This window comes from Manis javanica, chromosome 1 (genome assembly GCF_040802235.1).
Source record: "Manis javanica isolate MJ-LG chromosome 1, MJ_LKY, whole genome shotgun sequence".
NCBI lineage: Eukaryota > Metazoa > Chordata > Mammalia > Pholidota > Manidae > Manis > Manis javanica.
The window spans coordinates 120,251,232-120,274,300 of record NC_133156.1 but is presented as its reverse complement, the minus strand read 5'-3'; positions in this window follow the sequence as shown (position 1 = coordinate 120,274,300).

The window sequence follows — 23,069 nt, the reverse complement described above, 5'->3', positions numbered from 1 at the left end:
TTACAGTCAAAACACATGGGCCACATCCCCATTCTACCTTTTACTGGCTCTGTGACTTCAGCTACCCATCACCTGCCACCACTAGCTCATTTTAAATTGAGGCTATTAGGACCTGCTCAGCAACAGAGGGAAAATCAACTGAAACTGCTTATGGTGACATACCTTGAAAGTTATAAAATGAAATACAAATTAAGGGATAATTGCCAGCATCTGGCACCTTCCATATGATACTCATTTATCACATATTGTTGAATTGATCAAAGAGAAGTAGCAAAACAAAAATTAGGAGAGCGTACTGATGCATGACTATGCCTAGCAGGCAGTGATAGCCCTAGCTATGTCTGCAATAGAGGAAACACAAGCCATTATTTCCCTAAGCCCACATACCTTTAAAATGATCTGCTCTAAACAGGCCTATTTTCCTCAAAGAGGCTCAGAAGCTAGATGCTCTGGAACTCACGTGTGTGTCCTGTGGAGCCAGGTGATGAGTTGGGCCAAGCCACAGGCCTGGACTGTGGAGGCAGGTGGTGGGAAAACTGCTGGATGTAGTTAGGAGGGAGGTCCATGCCTACTGAGGCCAGTAATTCCCTCAAGCTGTCCTGTGAGCTTGGTGACAAGGACCAAATCTGGTGCCAGCCAGAGCCAAGCTAAGTCTAATAAGAGAATTAAGATACTGACCTTTGTAAATCCCTGAAAATGCAATCCATAAGCCCTGCTTCCACCCTGAGTCTGAGGGTGAGGCTGGTCCAGGTGGTCCCTAGAGGTTCCAGCAGTGAACTGCCTCCTCCTCACCGCTGGCCACTAGAGGAGCACCTCTGGCTTTGCCGAGGTTTGCAGTTCAAGCCCGGCTTAACTCTGTTGTTCGGAAGGAATTAGTGAGCCTCTGAATGTGAGCATTGGCCCCTTTTCAGTGAAAAGAAAAAAGTTTTTAATAATAAAATAAACACGTCCTGCTGGCTTAGAGGAATCTCTGTGAGCTTCCAGGAACCAACATTTCCTAACTCTAGCTCATTTTCAGGAGGGAGGCACAGCTGGCATGCAATAATGGTGACTTGTTTAGACATCTGGTCTGTGTAAACCTAGCAAGAGTGGGACCACTAGGGCATAAGAGCTACTGAAGAATTGCCCGTGGCCAATGAGGGAAAAACACTGACACACAAATATTCAAGGAAGAGAAAGTGTGGGCTTGAGGTGAGAAATGCAGAGTCAGCATAATCTAACACACAAATATTTTTATAGGGGGTTAAAAGCAAAAAAATTACCAAAAACTCCCCACAGTCCCAAACAAAGCCACAGTGTGTTCTCGTTTACCACCAGCCTGATGGTCACACCCTTCTGTCTTTTACAGTTAGGCTGGAGTTCAGCAAGCAGAAGGCTTCCTATAAACAAAAGCTCGCCAAGATCGTCTTGCCTTCCTCCTCCACCCCAGCCTCCTCCTCTTCCCCCTCTGCAGAACTAGGAGGTCAAACAACTGCTTAACCTTTTGTGTTAATTAACATTTTGGCTCCTCTTTGCAAACTAAGAGCCAGAGATAAATGATAAATAAATCAGTCATTGAAACTCGTGAAGGAAAGCTTGGAAGCAGGCTGTGGGATGCTCTGGTGATACCCACCCATCCTCTAAGAGAGATCTGTGCAAACTGAGGCTGGGCCTGATTCCACCTCCAAGACTGCAAGGCCTGGCCCCCCACAGAACACAGCATCTCTGTGCCCACTCAAGGCCAAAGCAAGGGGTGCTGTTCTTGGAAGATGGTACTCAGCGTGGAAGATGCTGGAGACTCAAGATTCTAACCTAGAGCCATACCGTGGGAAGAGAATTCATGCCATTTGGACCTTAGCTCCTCCTTCTAGCCTTTGCTCCCCAAGAAAGAGCCCCTCACTCATTCTCCTTCCTGTTTATTTATGTACCTTCCTCCTTACCCCCAGAGTTTAGCTCAGTTTTCCCTGGCTTTCCCCACTTTCTCACCATCCCTGTGAGCCCCTGTGTTCTGGCTCATTTCTGAACTTGGAACTCTGAATGATGTGGCTCTTTTTTGGCCTCATAGATCACCTCTTGACATCTCTGGTTGTCTCCTTCATTGTTTACATCACACCGTGGGGAAAACAAGTTCCTTCATAATTCTATGCTCACCCCCTGCAACAACTAGTATGTAAGGTCCATAAATGCAGCTGCTTAACAGAATGTCTTATTACTTTATCTGCCACAGCCCAGAAGATACCACACTTTTTTAAAAAGTTGAATACCTTCTCAATAAAATGTTAGCTATCCGCATTCTCTCCCTACCCTCTCCCCTCTGTCTCTCTGTATCTCTGTCTCTCTGTCTCTCTGTCTCTCTCTCTCTCTCTCTCTCTCTGTCTCTCTCTCTCTTTCTCAAGGCCAAGCCTGGTTTCTGCTGCATGCATGTGCTTCCCTACCATGATCCAACCAGCACCCACTTTTCACGTTTCATTCTGCCTTATTCTTTGCTTCTTTGATGCATTTTGTCTCATAGCCTCTGAGGGTCCTCAGAGGTCTTCTTTCTGCCTCTCCAGCAACCCATGGACTCCACAGGAGCTGGGCATCCAGCTGCTGCTTTACTGTTTGTCATTACATAAGGTATGGGATTTTGCTGGGATAACTGTTTTCTGTGTGCATAAATTTTGTTTCCTGCAGAAGTATCTATAGCAGTGGTTGTATCACTTAGACACTCAGTAATAACATGGATGCTGGCCACCGCCCACAGAGATTTTAAGAGATCTTTGGTCTAGCATTGGCTATGGAACTTAGGTTGGAGGGCTGCACTTTGAGAAAGTCACTCTCAAGCTACTCTGTGTAGACCATGTTTTAAACTACTTCTGAGTCATCCATGGTGTCAAACAGCAGAGAATGGGGAAGGTGGCTTCTCCACAGTAACCAGTTGATTGATTAAAATGAGGTGGAGTCTCATCCTAAGCTGGTCTTCTGAGCCAGCCTATCCACCACTCCAGGGTTAAGAATTGTCACCTGAGTCCCTCGAAATTAAATGACCTCCACAGAACACATCAGGAAAATCCCTCAAATTCCAAGCTAATTGACAGAGATTCCTAGGATAGTTAGTAAATGCTTCTCTCTTCTCTACTGAGAATCAGTGAGAACAATAGCTGGCTCTCAGCCCACCCAACAAATATCATTCCACCAGGGTTCTCTGCAACTTTTCAGTCTCTTACTAAGTCATCTGTGAATAGAATTTCTCTAAATAGAATTCCAAGCCTAAAAGAGAAAATTTTATGATACTTAGAGGCAAACCATCTAGATGTTTTGAGTTAATTTGGCATGGCTGAAAGAATTTTCACATTTGCAAACATATCAAAGTTCATTTTGGCCTCCAAACAACTGAAAGATAACTCTGTTTTCAAACTCTAATGAATTTGGCATCAACACCATTTATCATTATGTGATTTTTGGAAAACCAAAAAGAAGGAGTATAAACTAATCTAATAACGGATTTCAGAATCACAGAATACTGGAACTAGGACAATGCCTCAAACAGACCAAACTTTTAAAGTCAAGGAAACCAGGGCTTTGTCTTATATGCCTAAGTAACAAACAACAATAAAACCATAGTTGCCAAAAGCTAGTTTATCCCAGGTAGGGGGTTTAAACAAAATACAAATGAAGGAGACATAGGACAATATAACTTAAGTACTTTTAGTGGACATGATGTTCTATGAATACAAGGTATTCATAGAAAGTGTGATGGGGCAGGAAGAATGACAGATGGGGAGACAGAAGACATGGATTTCAGGTCCTATGATGGCCACATAGAAACCTCCAAGCCCTGGGAAGGTCATGACTGATCTTTAGTGTCTTCTGTAAAGTCAAGATGATAACATAGGTTGCTTCAAGGATAAAGTGAAGCAATATGAAAGCACATTATAAACTCTCAGATTCTACTGTCTCAGTGACACAACAACATACATGGAATTGCATCCCGATGGTCTGCTTAGATGAGACTTCATATCCTCTTACTTTAGTTCTTTCTGTCAACCCACCAGAGTCTAAAAACATTTTTTATCCTGGTTCTTTATGGCCTTTTTATCTTCTCTGATCCCACACTGCTCCAGAAAGAGCACCCCTTCCCCCAGTGATGCATACTTCCTGTCTGGGTCCAAAACAGAAACAGAAGTACAAACAGATTTCTTCCATTTCTGTCTCTCTTCATCTACACAGGTCCCAACCCACAACAGTTCCTCACTGTTTATCAAATTGTACTGAAGGGAATAGGGGAGAATGGAAAGGAATTGAACTGAATTCAAAAATGAATTCAGCCCCCACCCTCCTCAAACTGTGCTACCTTAAAGAGGAGGCCTAACTAAGAAGGTCTTCTCTGATATGGTACAGATAAAAGATGCTAAGTTCTACCAATTGCCAGACAGGGTGCAAGGTTTTTATCTTTTTATTTGTTTTTATAAACTGGACTTTTCCCAGGTCTACTGTCAACTTTTCCCAGTAGAAAATGGTCTCCTTTCTTCCAGGAGGATGGCTCTGGTTTGCTACAAGATCTTATTTGCAAACTCTCATTATGGCAAAATTATTATTATTTCTCTTTGGTGGCTTTGAGGTTTTACTAAGAGCCATGATGAAGAGACTCCTAGAACTCAAAGTAAGTGTTTTTCTGGTTTGTTTTTATTGTTCTGACTAGAAACTGTAGCTCTTGCCACATTCCTATCTGCAGGTCTGGGTTGGCTCTCCCCAAAAGAAGGTTCTCACTTAAACAGCACCTCAGTACAAACATAGCTCAGCAGAACCTCAAACAGCAGGTATGAAACTGAATATGTCTGAGTCAAAGATGTTACAAAATTTATAAACCCCACAAAGATTCATCAGCTTTGCAGGTTAGACTGTGTTTACCATGGCAAAGGCCAGGTATCAGAGGGTGGTCTTTCCTTGAAGATCTCATCTTGGGCCGTGGGGAGAAATATATGGAATGCTCTGGAATGTCATGAGGTGCCCTTCTCACTCTTTTGGAATACATGGAATGTTCTGGAATATCATGAGATGCTCTGCATGCTGGCTGTTCTCCTCGTCTCCTTGGCATGAAGTCTTTCTTCTGTCCCTAAGAACCAACCTCAAAATTCACCTGATGTCCTACCTTTTTCTACCCACAAGAGAATGAGCCCCCTTTAGGAAAGGCAGACTAAACCACTACACATTAGCACATATTTTTATTTTTATTTTGCCCAGGAGCTAGCAGAAGACAGAAACCTGAAGAAGATGGCTTTGGTCTCTCTGTGTAATGACCAGAGACATACATGTCTTCTTCAGAGCATTGGCTATTTGTACAAAGCCCTAGCGTTTACAATACCCTTTTCACAGGCATTGTCTCATGTGATCATGGCATCCTGCTGACTAAGGGGATTGCCACCCTCATTTCAGAGGTGAGAAAACTGAGCTCAAAGATGGTCTCTGATTCACTGCTCTTCACTACCCACCTCCCCAATCCTCCAGCAACTCTGGCAGAGCAGGTAGTTGATAAACACTGATAAATCAGGTCAGCGGATGGGCCATCTCTCAGCAACACTGTGAAGGGAGGAAGCAAACCCTGAGCCCCTCTGTGCCAGGCAAGGGCTTGATATTTCCTCTGCATTTTCTCACTAAATTCCCCCACCTCAGACTTCCTGGGTTGAAAGCCCAGCTCCAGTACTCTTTAGCAATGTGGCCTTTTAGGCAAGTTATATGTTCAGTCTATGCCTTGGTCTCTCCTTGTATGTAAAATGAAGATAAGGATCAATATGCCTTCCTTACAGTGCTTTTACAAAGTTTAAACACATTGACCCCCTAAAACATAGCCCTAAGCTAAATAAGAACTCATTGCCTATTACCTATTATTACCATTGTTATTTCCCTTCTTTTTACAGGAAGGACAAAAAATCTTGATGATTTTTTTTTTTTGCTTGAATTTCTTCAAGTGGTCTTAATGTCTGGTTATGTAAAGAGCTGAAGATACTCCTAACTCCTAAGAGGATGTCAAAGATCTGTACTTGAGTGGGGAAGATGGTAAGGGAGTGGGCAAGAATGGAAAGAAAACAAGTAGTAATGATTAAACACTCACAGGAATTTAAGCAGGAAGGTTGCCGACCTTAGAGCCTAAGTTTTACTCCAAAGACATTTTTTTGCTGCCTTCAGATACACTTTTACTTGACTGCTCTCTGCTCTTTTTCCTCCTCCTGGACCTTCCTTTCATGACAGGCAACCCATTACCTTTTGAAGAATTTCTGATCCCGGGCTGCCTGCATCAGAATGATCTGGGACCCTCCCTATACGAACGGAATCAGAATTTTAGAGCCCAGGCCTCAGAATCTGCATTTTCACAAGCAGCCCAGGTGATTCTTTTGCATTCTAATGAGTTCAGGACACACTGAAGGAGGCCCACCGCTGCAGCAGCTGTATTGCCCAGCTGGGCGCATCTCCTTCCCTCTTTGCAGGAAGTGCTCCAAATCTGTGTTGCTAATTACCCTCCCTCCCCCACACAGCCCCTTCTGCTTTTCCATGATTAGTAGTGATTGGCAATGCAAGACTGATGCCCACTCACCCTGTGGTGACTGGGAATTCCAATCCACTTTGAATAATGGCTTATTAAAGTAAGGCTAATGGCTCATTTGACCTCACAGTCAGGCAGGCTCACCAGATCAGGCAGCAGGTAGCAGGTAACTAGGGTAGAGCAGAAACAGAGGGTCACATCCATCCCATGCACAAGAACAGGAACATGACCAGGAACAAAGATGAAACAACTCTCTGCCTAGAAAATCTCAAGCTGTATCAGGATCAAGCCTACAAAAATGAGATAACGCAGCAGAACAGGCAAGCACAAAGGGGAGAAATGAAATCCATATTTGTATTAAAGTTTTATCTTATCTCACAAGCACAGCAGATCCCTTCCAGAGAGGAGGCCAGGTGTCATTTACCATTTGCTTTCACTTATTACAGGTTTTGTAAAAATAGTCAACTTCCCCACCCCAACTCCCAGTTCAAGAGTCCAACAAAAAAGCTTTTAGGAGATGCCCCTCTGAGGCTAAGGCTGAACCCAGAATGTAACCCCAAGGCAAACAATGTTTCTGATGTTCTTATCTTGATGATTTTTTTTTTTTGCTTGAATTTCTTCAACTAGTTATGTCTGGTTATGTAAAGAGCTGAAGATACTCCTAACTCCTAAGAGGATGTCAAAGATCTGTACTTGAGTGGGGAAGATGGTAAGGGAGTGGGCAAGAATGGAAAGAAAACAAGTAGTAATGATTAAACACTCACAGGAATTTAGGAGTTACATACCATTAGGCACTTTTCTTCTCTAAAGCATTTCATCCCTGTTAAAGGTGAGGAAAGTCAGGATTCTCACTGTGGCAAATTTTGCCTAATTATGTTTTCTTTCTCCTAAACTAGGAAGGGTTTTCCTGGACTGGTTAAAAAACACACTTCTTATGGGTGACTACCCTTGCTCCAAATGAGGATGCATTTGCCCTAACTGCATTGATCTGATGCAACCTCTTACTTTATAAACTGGATTTAGAACCACTTAACGAAAGGCAATATGCAAATATGTGTAAATAATATGCAAGTCAGCTCTACAGACCAGCCGCCTGGGCCTGTGGTAACAGGACAGAAACATTAGACTCAGCTTTGTTTTGCTTGCTGAAGCTTGGGGCAGGGGAGTAGTTCAGGGTCTGAGCGTCAAAGGAGAGGTGGGGTGTTAGAAATAAAATAGTTTCTGATGTACATCACCCTCCACAAGAGGGCAGACCTGCATTTACCCTCTATATTTTCAACATCATTGAATCTCTGGAACAGGTTTAGTATTACTATTACAAATTCTTCTTAATGGAATTCAGATAATGTGTGTTCAGATTTGAGGCTTGCAAATCCAGCCATTGCAATAGTAAGTGCTGCCCAGGCACTCAGGTCCCAGGTGAGATGGCCCAGGTGAATCATGACCCACAGCCCCTGGGGAGTCAGTCACCCAGTGTCAGAGGCAAATCATCTTCAGATATGCATCTAGCCCAACTCCTTCATTTTACAGATGGGCCAGCTGAAGCCCCATGTTTACTGTCACTATGATATAGTGAGTTGGCGGCTATGCAAAGGTAAGAATTTGGGACCCACAAGTTTTGGTTCAGGAACTGCCATGTGGCTATTTCAGAGTTTACAAAGAATAGAGAAAACAGCACATTTTTTGAAGTCTTCCTCATCTTAAAAAGTAGAGAAATGAAGGGATAAAGGTAAGGAAGGAAGCCGTGTCTAACAGAGGGGATGGGACAGAGTGGCCTGAGCTCTGGCACCGAGATGAGACACAGCAGGAATGAGCTGCTGAGCGTTTGACATGTGGACTCGGAGCTTGCCTTCACCTTGCTAAACCTCGGCCCTCATCGTTAAAACCGAGATAATGGTGCCAGATAATAATTCATGGGGTTGTATAAGAATGGAAGGAGATAATGCAGGGGTCCTGGCACACATGAAATTCTTAATAAATGTTGGCTTTTGTTACAGCCCCAGTGCAGACATCCAAGGACTTGAGTAGACTGCCAAGGCATGGGTCCTGGGGGGCCTGTCCTTAAGCCAAACGTCCTCGCTGCCAGCTCCTCTCTTCCAGTCTTCGCCCTGGCTGCCCACACCCTCCCCTCCAAACAAAAGACAATCATGGCAATTTTAGTGCTCAGCTCTGTGGACCTCTCCAGAAGGGTGGCAAGGTATTGACTGGGAATGAAGTTGCAAAACGCCATGGGCTAAAGGGCGCTAGTGAAGACATGAGAATGGAGGAGAAGGAGAGCTATTAATGGGGTTCCTTTAATCGGACATCACAAAGCTAGGTTATATAATAAAGCCTTTACAAGCATAGGGAATATGAAATATAGTCACCAGGATACCAGTTCTCAATGGACATTATACTGGTAGCAAAATGAATGCTCATAGCTTTTCTCTGACCTTGCATAAGTCACTAGACTCCCTGGTTAGTGAGCAAGTTGGTTTTTTTTCCCCAAGACCATTCAAACCATGTCCCACAAAAGCTGGCTTAAGTGGCATTCTAATCACTGATTCTGAGCTCAGTTACTGTACTGTGATAACTGATATTTATAAAGATGACCCTGATTCAACAAAGGTCAAATTAATATTATTTTGATTCAATATAGTTTTCATGAGAAATAATTTGATCATGTTCTGAGTTTTTGAAAATTGGTCATACATTTTTGGTGCATATGAACGAGAACACCCTTTTTCCTGGCTATTATAAGAAAGTACAGCTCACTCTCTTTAACTCCAAATCTGCAGTTTGCGTTTTGAGTTCCCATTTCTCTTCTTGCGAAATATGCGCCCAAAAGGACAACAGGACAAAACTTTCTCAAGACAATATTTGTTTTGCAGAGTGCATCCCTGATACTGGACACCATCCAGTTGCTGGCAACCCTGGAGGCCGAGAGTCTGAGGTTCTGACATTGCAGTTCAAACCCCAGAGCACAGAGGATCTTCATCTTGATTTCAGAGAAGTCATTATCTTCATTTTTTTTTTCACTAGCTGATGCCCCCAGAGATAAGAGCAAATAGAATGTGCCTGTTGCTCCAAGGACTGCTGTATCAGCATATATTTTCTACTTAAAGCTTTTAAATATTTGACTTATACATTTATAATACCCCCAGTGGATTGTTAGAGTTTGATTTAATCCCCCAGAAAACTGGCATTAAGAAAGACCTTTTCCCAGCAATAATAATCTCATTTACGATAAATTATTCTATTCTCAGTACCACTGAGACACATGAGAGCTTTTATGTAATAAAAAAGCCATTTATTTCAGAATATTTTAATGCATGTTTCCATATTTTTCTCATTTTTAATGCAAAGGCCATTGACAGTATTGTAAGACAAAGTCTTTTAAAAGTGAATTTATGGTAAATGTTCCAGTGAAATGGAAAGCAACATGCGTCACCACACAGCTACACTGCTGAAAGGAGCAGGGCAGAGATGTTCTAATTCTCATTTATGTGCATGAAAGAGTAACCTCTAGAGAGCAAGACAATGTTATTGTGTAAATTGATAAGACATGGGAGACCTCGATTCAATTTAAGCTCCATCTTTTGATTTTCTATATGTAGTACTTAGTCACAGCTATATCTCATAAGTCACATTTGAAATACAGGGGGAAAAGGAATGGACTTTGGAGAAGATCATCATGATTATTAAGGAAGAAAGTGAGAGGACTGTTTTGAAAGGGCAGAGAATCAAAGAACAGATAGGATGGTCTTAGCTAGAGCATTTTGACTTTCTAAGTTTTTGTTTTAGAGCAACTCAGTTGGGTGCCATCTATCTGAAAAGCCACCAAGATGGTGGTTCTTGATTGGAAGAAGGTGGTGGAAGCAGGGTCTGGGGGGACAGGTGGGGACAGGGTTGGAATCAAAATATACATAACTCTGGTTCTGTGATTTGAATTTGTGCTAGACTTTTGGAGCAGAAAAACATTTTGAGAAATCTCAGCCTTAAGAACCACTGTATTAGTACATGTATGAGATTTAGCCTCCATCTTATGTATTCACAAGAGACAAGAAATGGATGTTTTACATGAGCAGAGCAGCATTTCTGGCATAAGAAGTCAACTCTCATGGATAGTGTGCCAATTTTTTTTGATAAAAAAGCTCTGTGCACTTTCTGGACATTAATACTGTCCATCAGTAATACTAAGCCATTGTTTTTAGGTCTAGCTGGTCCAAAGACACACTTTGGATAAACCACAAAAGGGCTGCGTGAAGAGTCTATAGGGCAGGGATCAAGTTCCAGCTTTGGGCAGATCAACTATTTAGGCTTTGGGGATATCACCTAACACTAAGTATTGCATCCAGGTCTCTCAGATCCTTTCCAAACACTGGAAAAAAGGAAAACAAGTACAACCAGAGGGAAAGGATAAATCACTATGAAGATGATATAGTAAAAACAAAAGCTGGGAGGAAACTAACACATGCATCACCCTCCTGTGTGCCAGGCACTGTGCTATATGCTAACCCTCTATTATTGGAGACCTCTAATAGGAAATGTCTAAGGATGCTGGGATCCTGGGGACTGATGGCTCAGGTCCCCCTGTCTAATATGGTAGCCAGCATCCATGTGTACTTACTGAGCACTGGAAATGGGCTGGTGTGAAATAAGATGTATTATAAGTGTAAACTACATCCTGGATTTGAAACAGTACAAATCAAAGGCATGTAAGTCATCTCATTAGTAATTTTTTATTGAACATATGTTGATCTGATAATATTTTGGATATTGGGTTAAATAAAGTTTATTATTAAAATTAATTTACCTTTCTTTTTACCCTGTATAAATGTGTGATTACTAGAAAACTTAAAAATTACATATGTGAGGCTTGCCTTTGTGGCTTTCATTATACTGTTGAGGAGCACTGGCTCAGACTGTTAATAAAACTCAGTTCTGTGGTCTGAAAGGAACAACAAAGACCTCTGATAGTCCACTGTTACCCAGGGCTTAGCAAAAGTTCTGAGCCCTTTCTATGCAGTGAGCCTCTGAGTTACACATTTAAGAGGAGGCACTTTGAGTCCACTAGGGTTACACCAGGGGCAGGGGCTCAGACTTGGGCTGCAGGGAAGAGCCCACTCTCATCCCCAAATGGACAGAGTTGCTGAGTCCCTGTGGAGTAAAGAAAGTGGTGATAGAACAGTGTGAGTGCTCAAAAGCCATGGGAAATGCTGGGGGTGAGGGGTGGTGCTAAAACAGAGTAAGGGAAAGAGGACTTGGAGAAATCAGAAAGCAAAAGGGTATCTGTTTTGTACTTTCCAACCTTGAGATTTCAAAAACTGAACAGGAATTTTGTTACTAGTATAAGCTGATATTCGCTGTTCCCTTAAAGAGTGCCTGTTACTGTATCAAGTGTTGGTATATATACATCAGCTCCTCTAATCCTATGACAAGCCCTATTAGGCAAGCATTTCTATTATCCCATGGTCCAGACATAGAAGCCAAGTCTTGGAGAGATAAGTAACTTGCTAAGTTTTCACATCTGCCAGGTGGCAAAGCTTGGACTTGAAACTGAATATAGGTCTGTCCATGTCAGCCGTGCTGTACACAACTGCCCAGCTCAGAACAACAGGACTCCAACCTCAAGAAGCTCTAGGGGCCTTGGGGAGGAGACAAGGGGTGGGGAAGGGACCCCATCAAATTCCCTGGAGTCATTTTCAGGACAGTCCTGGAAGCTGGAACCACAAAGAATAGATTAAGGCACATAGCTGGGAGTTGAGAGCCCATGTTTGGGTGACTGGACAAGAAATCCTGATGTAATATAGCTACTGAGGGTATGGACACTGGAGACCAACTGCCTGGGCTGTGAATCCACTTCCCAACTTTATCCAAAGGCAGTTTCCCCAACTGTAAAATTGGTTGATTCTAGTAGCTTCCTCAAAGAGTTGTTAGAATTAAATGAAATGCATGGAAAATGCCTAGTAAGTACATACAGTGAGTTCAGCAATAGTATTGGCTGTTATACAGGAGAGGAATTACTCCCTATTACCCTCATCACTGCCTGGCCCCTGAAAGTGTGGTGAGTCAGCATGTTTAGAGTCTATGAAATGTAGAAGTACTCAAGAGCAAGCCAGCTTTTCCCTGAGGCAGAGAGAAGAGGTGTGGAAATACAATGCAGTACCTTGGGCCTTCTTCCTCAGGAGATGGAAAAGTATTGAGATCTTGAGGACATCTCCTGGATGCTTATCAGTATAAGAAGTCAGAGTGAGTTCGACCTCCCTTTACCCATAGTGAAGAAGGAGACTTCTGCCCATTTTTCTCAGGAAGAGGACTCCTGAGGTCCCCTCCCCCTGACACCCCACTGTGGGCACAGTGGCCTGGCAGAGCAGGGTGGGCCAGCAGTTTAACCAAGAACTGCCTGTGTCGGACACCAGGTGGGCTGGGCCAGCACAAAGGGTAGAGGCAGGATTAGAGAGTTTCTGCTCATAATGGTCAAGGTGTGGAACGGCCAAGGCAGGTCACAGAGGAGGAGGAACACAGGCAGCTTCTGGAGGCTTCTTGAGTAGAAACCCCTCTGTGGCTCCAGGGAGAAGGGGGTTGCCCTCCCAGAGCAAGTTGCTTATGAATCCCATGAGGCCAAAGGAAGACAAGGAAAAGGGTAAGTTGGGGATCAGAGGCTTTTTATTCTCAAGGCTTCGTCTCCATCCTGGTGCCCCCAGCTGCTCACAGTCTCTCTCTCCCAGCCCGCTCCTGAGTCCAGCCTCTCCACCCTGGGGCACTCTCCTTCCCTGCAGCCCCTTCCAGGAGGAACTCCATGGGCAGAGAGAATGGCTACTACTCTCCACCCCTTACCCCAGACCAGCAATCACAGGACAGGCTGGCAGCTCTGCCTGGGTAAACATCACACTGATGTGCAAACAAGCCCTTATATGCATATCGCTATCAAGGCCAGGCAGAATTCTGGTTGAAAACTTCCATTTACCCAACACCCTTCTATCTATAATTCATCCCAACCCCGCTTCCCTGACTTTGGTAGGGGTGTGTGGAAGATAGGGGTACTTAAGTGTGACTTCCCTAGATTTGGTGCATCTTCTAGGAGATATTCCGGTGGAGCTCGGCCCAGATGACCACAGGCCAATGGGAGCCAAAGGAGCCCTTCAGAATGAGCACTTTGGCTGCTTCGTCCCACTGTGGAGGAGGCAGGTGGGGTTTCACCTTGAGTCGGAACTAAGGAGGAAGGGAGTGTGGGGCCAGACATTGAAAGTTGGTCTCTCCTTTCTGCCTGTTTCTGTGTTAAAATTACACGTTCAGCCTAGATTCAGAGAAAGAAAAAGCAGGCTCCTGAATATTACTGGCAGGAATTACAATATCCTGTGGAGGAAGAGATTCTCTATCACAACAGGGATTCTCAAATTAGTCAGAGACTTGGAATTGTTTCCTGACAAATGAAATGTAATCAATTATGAAGAATTATTTTGGAGACGTTACATGTCTTGTTTCTTTCCCTTTGTTTACTTTGGATTGCCCCTGAGGTCAAGTGAAAAGTTGTTGATCTCACCACAACAGTCCAGAATACACGAGCACATCTGCTGCCCAGGACATAGCACTCAAATGACCAGATGTAAAATGTGGCACTAAATGAACCAAACAGCTAAGAACACACAGTCTGGCAACCATCTTTAGTCATTAGAAAGCAATACATATTTTTGTAAAGTGATATTTTAAAAACAGACACGATAATACAATGTCAGCTTCAACTCTCACACATTGCTAATGGTAATGTAGTAAATATTACTGCTTTAGAAAACTCTTTAGCAATATCGCCTAAGGTTGAACAAGTAAATGCTTTATGCTCCAACAATCCTACTCCTGTGAATATCCCTAACAGAAATATGTACATGTGTGCATCAAGACACATGTATAAGAATGCTCACTGACACACTGTTCAAAAAAGCAAATATGTGGATGTCTCTTTTGCACAACTACAAAATCCTGTGGGCTCCCCTTTGCTGTCACAACTGATTTCATGCAGACTGTGGCTTCATGCAGGTATAATCAGTAATGCCTGCAGAGGGCCTACACCACATATATCTGACTTCCTATAGTGCAGCTTCTTGGACTTGGGATTCCCCTGAAAAACTCATGAATGTGCAAACTAGAACAGAATTTATGCTGTAGGACCATCCGTGGCCAGTGGAGGCAGGAGCCAATGGGCAATGCATAAATGTTTTCACCTCTTTTCTCCCTAGTGAGCAGCTCCTAAATGCATTTCAAATGGCCCCTCAGAAGATGCTGGCAGGATGGAGCACCATCCAGGGGGTAACCTAAAATAGTAGTGATTAATTTAATAACATATCCATAGATTGACTTCTTTTCTTCTCCCATCTCACTGGCCTGCATACCTGCACCCAAGGGAAACATTTCCAGTGAAGTATCCATTGGCAAATCTCTGTCTATCTTAACCCAAGCTAAGATAGCTCGATATGGAAACCACACAGTAGTAGAGTGAATAAATAAATAATGGAATATTTGTTATTCCATTATTCCATGAAAGAACTGTTGTATTCATCTGTTCTGAAGAATGGATGGGGCTCGCAAATATAATATAGAATCAAAGAAGCTAGATATAAAAGAATGTATGCTCTGGATTACATTTATATAAAGTTCAAAAGCAGATAAAACTAAGTCATAGTGTTAGAATTCAGGAAGGTGATTACCTTTGGGAAGGAGGAAGGGGGCAGTAATTGGAAATGGTTACAAGGGAGCTTCTGGGTATACTGTGGATATTCTTTTTCTTGAACTTTGTATTGTTAGGTGGTGCTCACTTTATGACAATTCCTTGAGCTGAGCTTTTACATTTTGCACATTTGTGTTATACTTGAAAAACAAATGTATTAAGAGGTTAAAATCAAGAGATTATGATGACTGACAGTTTTGCCTTACTCAACAGTGTGCCAGCTTGTTTAGGAAAACCACCATTAATATCCACAGTCGATGGTAGGAGATGCAAATTTCCAGCCAGGAGGTAACATAAAATAAGTGAAGTCGGTCCAGTGAGACTATGTTTTTCTAAACTGAGTGAGTTCTCTTTAGTTCTAGACAGTGTTGTGGTGGTAAACTAACACTTCAAAAAACTTAAGAAAAAAAAAGGCAAAAAAAGAGAGAGAGGGAAAGATGGTAGGAGGACGAAGGGTAAAGGGAAGGAAAGAAAGATGGGAGGAAGGTTGAGAGAAAGGGAGGGAAGGTGGCAGAGCAAAGAAGGGAGGGCCTGGCAGGGTAAGGAAGTGAAGGGAAGGAGAAATAAAAGCCCTGATTTGTAGATTCACCAAGATCTGCAGTGCAAATAGTCCCACCATAGCCGATGTCAGGCTATCAACTGTCTAACAGTCGGCTCACCACGACTTTCCTGAGCACTTTGCAATTAGGTCCTGTGAGCCAGTCTGGCTGGCTCCAGCACCCCCGGCTCTAGCCAGTCGTTCCATGTGTGAAAATGGTGCCAGTGTGTCCTGATTTTGGATTTTTTCCAAAGAAGCCAGAGATCTGGATTTGTATATAAAAACTCTGTTTCTAAATGATATCTACTGGTTCAAATTTTTCAAAAACACTTAACAAACCAAGAAAGAAAAAACACACATGCAAACTAGATTTGGCCCATAAAATGCCAGTGTTTGACCCCTGGTCTACAGGCAAGTCCGTTTCAGGAGACCCTCAGCATCACTAATGAAGCATAGTCTTTCAGATACACTGAGCAGCAGTATGGTGCTGTGAAAGCAGTCCTACTTGGGGACTGGGAAAACTGAGTTCTAGTCCCAGTTTTACTATTGAAATTGCTTTACTTGCCTGGGCCTCAGTTTTCCTATCTGTATTAGGATGTTTCTGAAGATGTTCTTCTCATATTAGGACTGCTAGGATTATGTAGTGATTGGGGATGAGACAAACTTCATGACCCAGCAGGACAATGTAGAGGTGCCTGTTACTTAAACAGAGATTTCCAGGCTTGAAGGAGATTCATCAGACAAGTTCAGGCATTCCCCAGGTCATCAGTCTAATTGGTATCCAGGGTAGTCCCCAGACTTGATTTCTTGGGGAGAACAGATGCACTTTCTTGAAAGAAAACAGATTAGCAAGAAGACTTCAGCCTTGGAGTTTGTCAGACCTGGGCTTGTACTATGGCTTTGCCACTCTGTAACAAGGGACTGCAACCTCGCTTTCCTCATATGATATCCTGCCTCACAGGTATTGTGACAAGAACCATTAGCTGTTTAAAGTGCCTAACACAGCCTCTGGAACATAATGTCAAAGAGATTTAATCACCATTATCATCAGTGTGATTTATCAAGGCATCTATTTAGAAGTGCCGGACAGCCAACAGCCTAGATATTCATTAAAATGTAATTATATGTCTCCTTGTATTTCATTCATTCTCCTTTACTCTGTTATTTTAGAGATTCAGCCAGAGCTAATATTTCTGCAAGATTCAGACAGGTCTGGACACACATATTCTGACCGCATCCAAATTTACAGGCTCAGGAAAGCTCACAGAAAGACGCTGCTATGTATTCTGCTGGAAAACAAATTCACATACCAGGAGGAAAAAGATTCAAATCTGGAACATCTGAGAAGGCAATTAGGTAGCTTAATTTGTGCTATGAATTTGCTTTAAAATAGTATTTTTAAGCTCCCTCAAGACTAGATCAGTAACTATATCAGAGCTCGAGACAAAGAGGAAAATGAGTCATGTTGATCTGGTTTTATATCAAATTTTTATATTTTGTTCATCAATAACTTTTTCCATTAATTTTGATTTTTAAAATGTTGCTTTAAAAATATTATCTTGATCACTACTTCTTTAAATTCTGTACCTACTCGCCCTAGTCCCAACCCTGGTCATAGTTGTTTGAGTACTTTTAAGCCAGCAGCCACTTAGTAGAAGATATTTTTATGCTTTTGAGAATTTCTAGTTGAATTCAATCAAGAATAAGACTCAAGTCTCCTCACATAATGAGGCAGGTTTCTGTGGAGGAAGCATTGAACTAAAGAGTCAGAGGTCCTGGTTCTAGTTTTAATCTGGGTGTACTAAATTGATTGAGGACATTACTAGACTTCTCTGAGACTGTTTCTTGGACTTTAAATCAAAGATAAGCACATGCGTACTTTTACTGCAAGGCTGGAATATACCTAAATGCTTACTAAAATATTACACCAAAATTCACTTGACTACTGAATTTTTTGGCATCCTCTATATGTGCAAGGAATATGAGTAAGAGTTTTAGTTGTGAACAACATACTTCCCTGCAGCTCCCTCATATTCACTGGACTATATTGGGTATTACACAGAATATCTGGGAGGGCTCAGTGATTAGACTTGGAGGCTACTCAGCTAGGCCCAACACCTAATTATTGCTCCAGGAGGACTCTGCTGTTTCGGCCCTAAAGGGTAACTGCCACTAGGACCACGTTAACCTCTGCCTCTGCAGACCAAGTGTCTCTGTCACCCCCATTGAAAATCTTCCACTTGTCACTCCTGACTCTGCAGACCCTTCTCCTAATCCAAGCCTTGCATAGGTACCTCTGAGGAGGCCAGGCTTATGCCTCTAACCAGCTGCAAAGGAATTTGAGAAAATGAATTTCTGGCTCCTTCCTGGGGAAATAGGATCATTAATCTGGAAATCTGAAAACAAGGAAGGGAACTGGGAAAACGCTGAGCAGACAGATGGCATGGTGGATGTCCTCTGGTTTTTGCAAGCTCAGGGAGCATTGATGGACATCCATGCAAACATGGGGTCAAGGGGACTAAATGTACACTTGGAAAATCACCTCCCTCTTCCCTGGAGTCACACACAGTTGAAGCTGTCCCCTCTCCCCACCTCTCCTGGGAACAGAAGTGTTGATGAGAACTCAGACTGAGATACTCAGGCCTGGTGTCCCCTCATTCACCTAAACCCTTAGATATCCCCACTTCCTGATAATGGGTAACAGCGTGACTGCCTGCCTTACGGGATGTTCTCTGGCCTCATTAATCTGAGCACGCTTGGGAAACGCATCTGCTAAGCCTACAGCCAATTGTCATCCTATCAGCTTACACACACTTTCTCAGGCAGCAAAATATTTTTAAGTTCTAAAACCCTGGCCCTTGCGCATACTTTTATTTTACCTAGCCTGGTTTGATTCTCTGTATAAGACAAAGACCCAGAATGAATGTCCTATCTGTCCCCTCTGCACTGCCAGGGGCCTGGGGCACCAGCACAAGTTGGTGTGCTGTGAAATGACACAGGGATTCCCTGGGAGTGCTTCCTCCTCTCCACTGACTGACTTAAGTTTCCTGAAGTTTTTTCTTCCTTCAATTTCTGAGAAAGATGTGTGGGACTGAGACACAGGACATTTCATTGGTATAACTATTTCTTTGAATTCGTATGCACTTCTTGTGCTCTGCTCCAGTTTGACTGGCTCTGTGTGTGTGTGTGCGTGTGTGTGTGTATGTGTGTGTGTTGCTTTGCTCCTTCTTTTATATTGTAAACTGACTGGTGTTGGGAACTACAACTCATCTCTGCCCCACACCTAACAGTGTCTCAGAAAGAAGGCAAAGAAAGGGTAGTTAAACGAATTAAAAAAAAACCAAACATGTATTTCTATGCAATAATCTTCCTTTTGCTCCTTCCTTCCTTCCTTTCATCAAAAATTGGTTGGTTTTCCACAAAAACAATGTAATAAGTGGCAATTAAATAGTAAGGATGACATCACAAATGCCTATTTAATCAATAATATTGTTGAGAACTCTTTATTGCAAAAGAAGGAACTAAGGACACTCTTCTTTTCTATACCACTATTTAAACAAAATGTAAAAACAATAATTCCCAAATAAGAAATTATTTTGAAAAGATTCTATAGCTTGAAGGAAGGTGGAATGTGAAGAATAGCAGGTGGCTTTGGGGAAAAGAAAGAAGCAATGGAAACGCCTTGGGTGGGGGGTGCTCACAGGGCTCTGCAGATGGGAAGGTCTGGCAAACCAGAAGATGCCAACTTGGGCTCTTTGTTTATCTAACTTCATTCCCAAACCAGGATAGTCAAAGCTCTAGAACTATTTAGGTTTATTAGAGTTAATACAGCTTGTATTTTGGCTCACAAATGGAACCAAGCAAGGAGCAGGAACGTTTTTCTCCAGGAAACCTTTCCTAGCTCCTGCCTTCAACTTCAGAATGTGTTTCCCTTCCAGGCAATTCCATAGTTCTTAATTTTTTTTTCTTATAATATTGATCACACTTTCCTGTTAATTGGGTATACGGTGTTCTTCACAAGATTTACACATTTCCCAAAACATTTAAACGCTTGTGTCTTAATCCATTCAGGCCTCTCTAAGAAACATGCCACACACTTGGGTGGCTTATAAACAACAGAAATTTACTTCTCTCAATTCTAGAGGCTGGGAAGCCCAAGATGATGGTGCTGGCAGAGTCCCTGTCTGATAAGAGTCAGCTTCCCCACTGATGGCTATCTTTCCACTGTGTTGTCACATGGCAGAAGGGACAAGGGAACTTCCTGGGGTCTCTTTTATAAGGCACTAATCCCATTCATGAAGGCCCTGCCCTGGTAACCTAGTATCTCCCAATAGCCCCACCTCCTAAAACCACCACCTTAGGAATTATGTTTCAACATATGAACTTGGGGTGGGGGTTGGGGGGCACAAGCTGCTTGCTATTCAGACCATAGCAGCTTGGTACAGAATTTATTCATAGAAAGTGCTCTATTATCATTATTATTATTGTTTCAATTTATCTCATACTTAAATGCTAGCAGCTGTATGGGAACTTAATCTTTGCTTGCCAAATGAATGAGTGGATTCTCATGTGCACACACACACACTCCGAGTACCTTACATCATTCTTCTGATCCCTAGGTAATGATTTTTTGGGGGGTGGGAAGGGAGCACTACTTTACAAAAAAAGTTAGGATAGCTGTTTTAATGAAGTAAGATGCTTAATATTCCCTGGGTGACCAAAAATGTTATCAGATGGCACTGACTCCAGGCACTGACTGACTCTAAGTCCCTGGGGGGAGGAGGGGTTTGGATCACTGAGCTGGGTTTATACCCACACAGCTGCTCCCTTACTCTCTATTTGGGGGAACATTGCTGAAGATTAATGAGGACTTTATTGAGATCAACATCTACTCCCTTGTCACATGTGAGACCTTGATTTGGCTGCCAATATTTCTCAAATTAATTTATGACTGAGTTGCTTGCTATGACACACTATTATCAAGCTGAATACTGTATAGTGAAAACTACATGAAAACTTTATACTTGGAAGTGTGATTATATTAAACAGACATTTTTGTCTTTATCTTTGTGTGTGGCTGCCTAAGACAGTCTTCCACATGGTGAGAAAAGCAGAGAGAAGCGCCTGGAGATCAGGAGCAAGCTCTGAGCTCTTCTGTTGTGTAATGTGTTGTGGGTGCCAGGGCCTTTGCACAGCTGCTCCTTCAAGAGAAGCAGCATGTTGTTTTGTGCATTTGAAGTGCCTCAAAGGTATTTTCTCGGTGTTACAGGATGCAGTAATAATACACTGACAACTCAATTTGGAGGCAAAGTCCAAACAATCTGATTATTATCTCCCTGACCGAGGTGTCTGATTTGCTGATGTGTAAATTTAGTTCCAGCTAGAGGCTGGCATCGGCTGCATTTGAGGGCTCTTGACTTCTTCAAGTGAGAATCAACAAATGTAGATCAGACGTGAGTCCATGGTGAAGGGCTGCTTACAGAGGGCAGGTTTTGTCCTTAGGGAAGAGGAAGCCTAATGGTCTTGCCACAGGCAGGCACAAGTGAGGTCTGGCAGGCCCGTGGATGCCCCAGCCAGACACCCCACTTTCCCTAGCTTCCCCCTCCCCTTGGCAGCACCCCTTTACTTGTCCTCTTAGTACAATGCAGAGACTGAAAGGGAGTCAGCTGGCCTCTTCTGGCCCACTTGTCTCTGCCTGAGTTTTGAAGTTCTTCCAGAGCCTTTCTGCAGTAGACATTCATCCCCTTGGCTGAAAAGGAGTGTGGCTTCATGGCAGCCATGTGGGATCAGTGCCAGGGACGCTAAGGAGCATATGAGATGGAAATAGAACTCAGTCTCATGGCACCCACCAGGAGGTCCCCGCTCCAGGCTGGCTTCACACCGAGCCCACTTCCTTACTGTTGCCTTGAATGAGCTATCAGCTCTTGCAGAGGAACAGAAGGTGGAGTCAGTTCATGTCTTCCAGAATTGACTGTCCTACTCTTTGACCTCAGGGAATTTTAAAATTCACCATGAGCCATCTCTCCCATGCCCTTTGTGGGGGAACAGAAAAGTGCTCCATTTCTGCCCCTTCCAGCGGCTGAGACCTGCTGAGCGGGTGTCTCTGGCTACTTGGTCCTTCAGGCTGTGCTTCATTCCTCTTCTCACTGGTCATTAGATGGACAGGCAGGTGTCCCAGGCCTCCTCATGGATGACTGACATCGTGGTGGGCCCCAGAGGTCAGGAGAAATGCCCTGCCTTGACCCTACAGCTGCGCTCAGTCTCCTAGGCTTCCCGTCAGAGAAGCCCTGCTCTCCAGGTCCTGGCAGCCCCACTTCACATAAAAACTTAAGTGAGAGAAAGAAAAGGGACTTGGTCCCCATTGCCACAGAACTTAAGCTTTCTACCAAACCCTTACCCTTGTTACTTTCAATCCAAATCCCTGATTCTTATATCACAGAGGAACTACAATCCACCAGACAAAAATCATTTTCCTGTGTCCTCCATCTGCCTCTAAACTGCCCTAAAAAGACACTCACCATCTTCCCACTGTCACCTCCTCCCTTCCCAACTTGAAGGAATCTTTCCTCTGAAAATACTACTGTCTCTAACTGTGCCCTTTGCCTAACAATCCCACCTGCAGACCCTTCTTGTTCATTTATGTTCAATCTCCTCCTGCAGAGAGGGGGTGTGGCAAGCTAATCAGGGAGTCAGAGGCCTGGGGATAAGCGCCAGTGCTGCCACCCACCAGCTGTGTGACGTGGGACAGTTGCTGGGGTACTTAACGCAACTGTCAGGGTTTCCTACAGATAACAGTAGTAATCTCTGGTGATCAGAGGGAGAAGAGCCCCCTAAACCATACTAACAGATGCACGCTCCCATGGCAGCAGATCTGAGATCAAAGTCTGCTAAAAGTGCAAACATTTATTGGCAAGCAGGCACAAAACCATGACCCTAAATCTGTTTTGTAAGCTTGGTTTGGCCCTGCTCCGCCCTCAAGCATGCCAACAAACACCTTGAATAATGAGTCACTTCAACATAGACGGAGCAATACTCTGAGAGCAGGACCAGCCCACAAGACTGAGGAGAGGGCGGGGTGGGACACAGTCACCTCTGGGGCATGGATTTCTCATTGGCAGACTTCAGCTACTGACTACCTAGGCTCAGGACTGAAGTTAAATTCCATACACAAACATCACACTGAAGTCCATGCAGGAATGTGTTGAAGGAAATCATCACACATGCAGTGAGACAGTGAACGACTTCACCGCTCTGTGCCTCAGTTTCCTCATTCTTGAAAATGGCAATAACGTTATGTGTCTACCTTACAATGATGTTGGGAGGGTGAA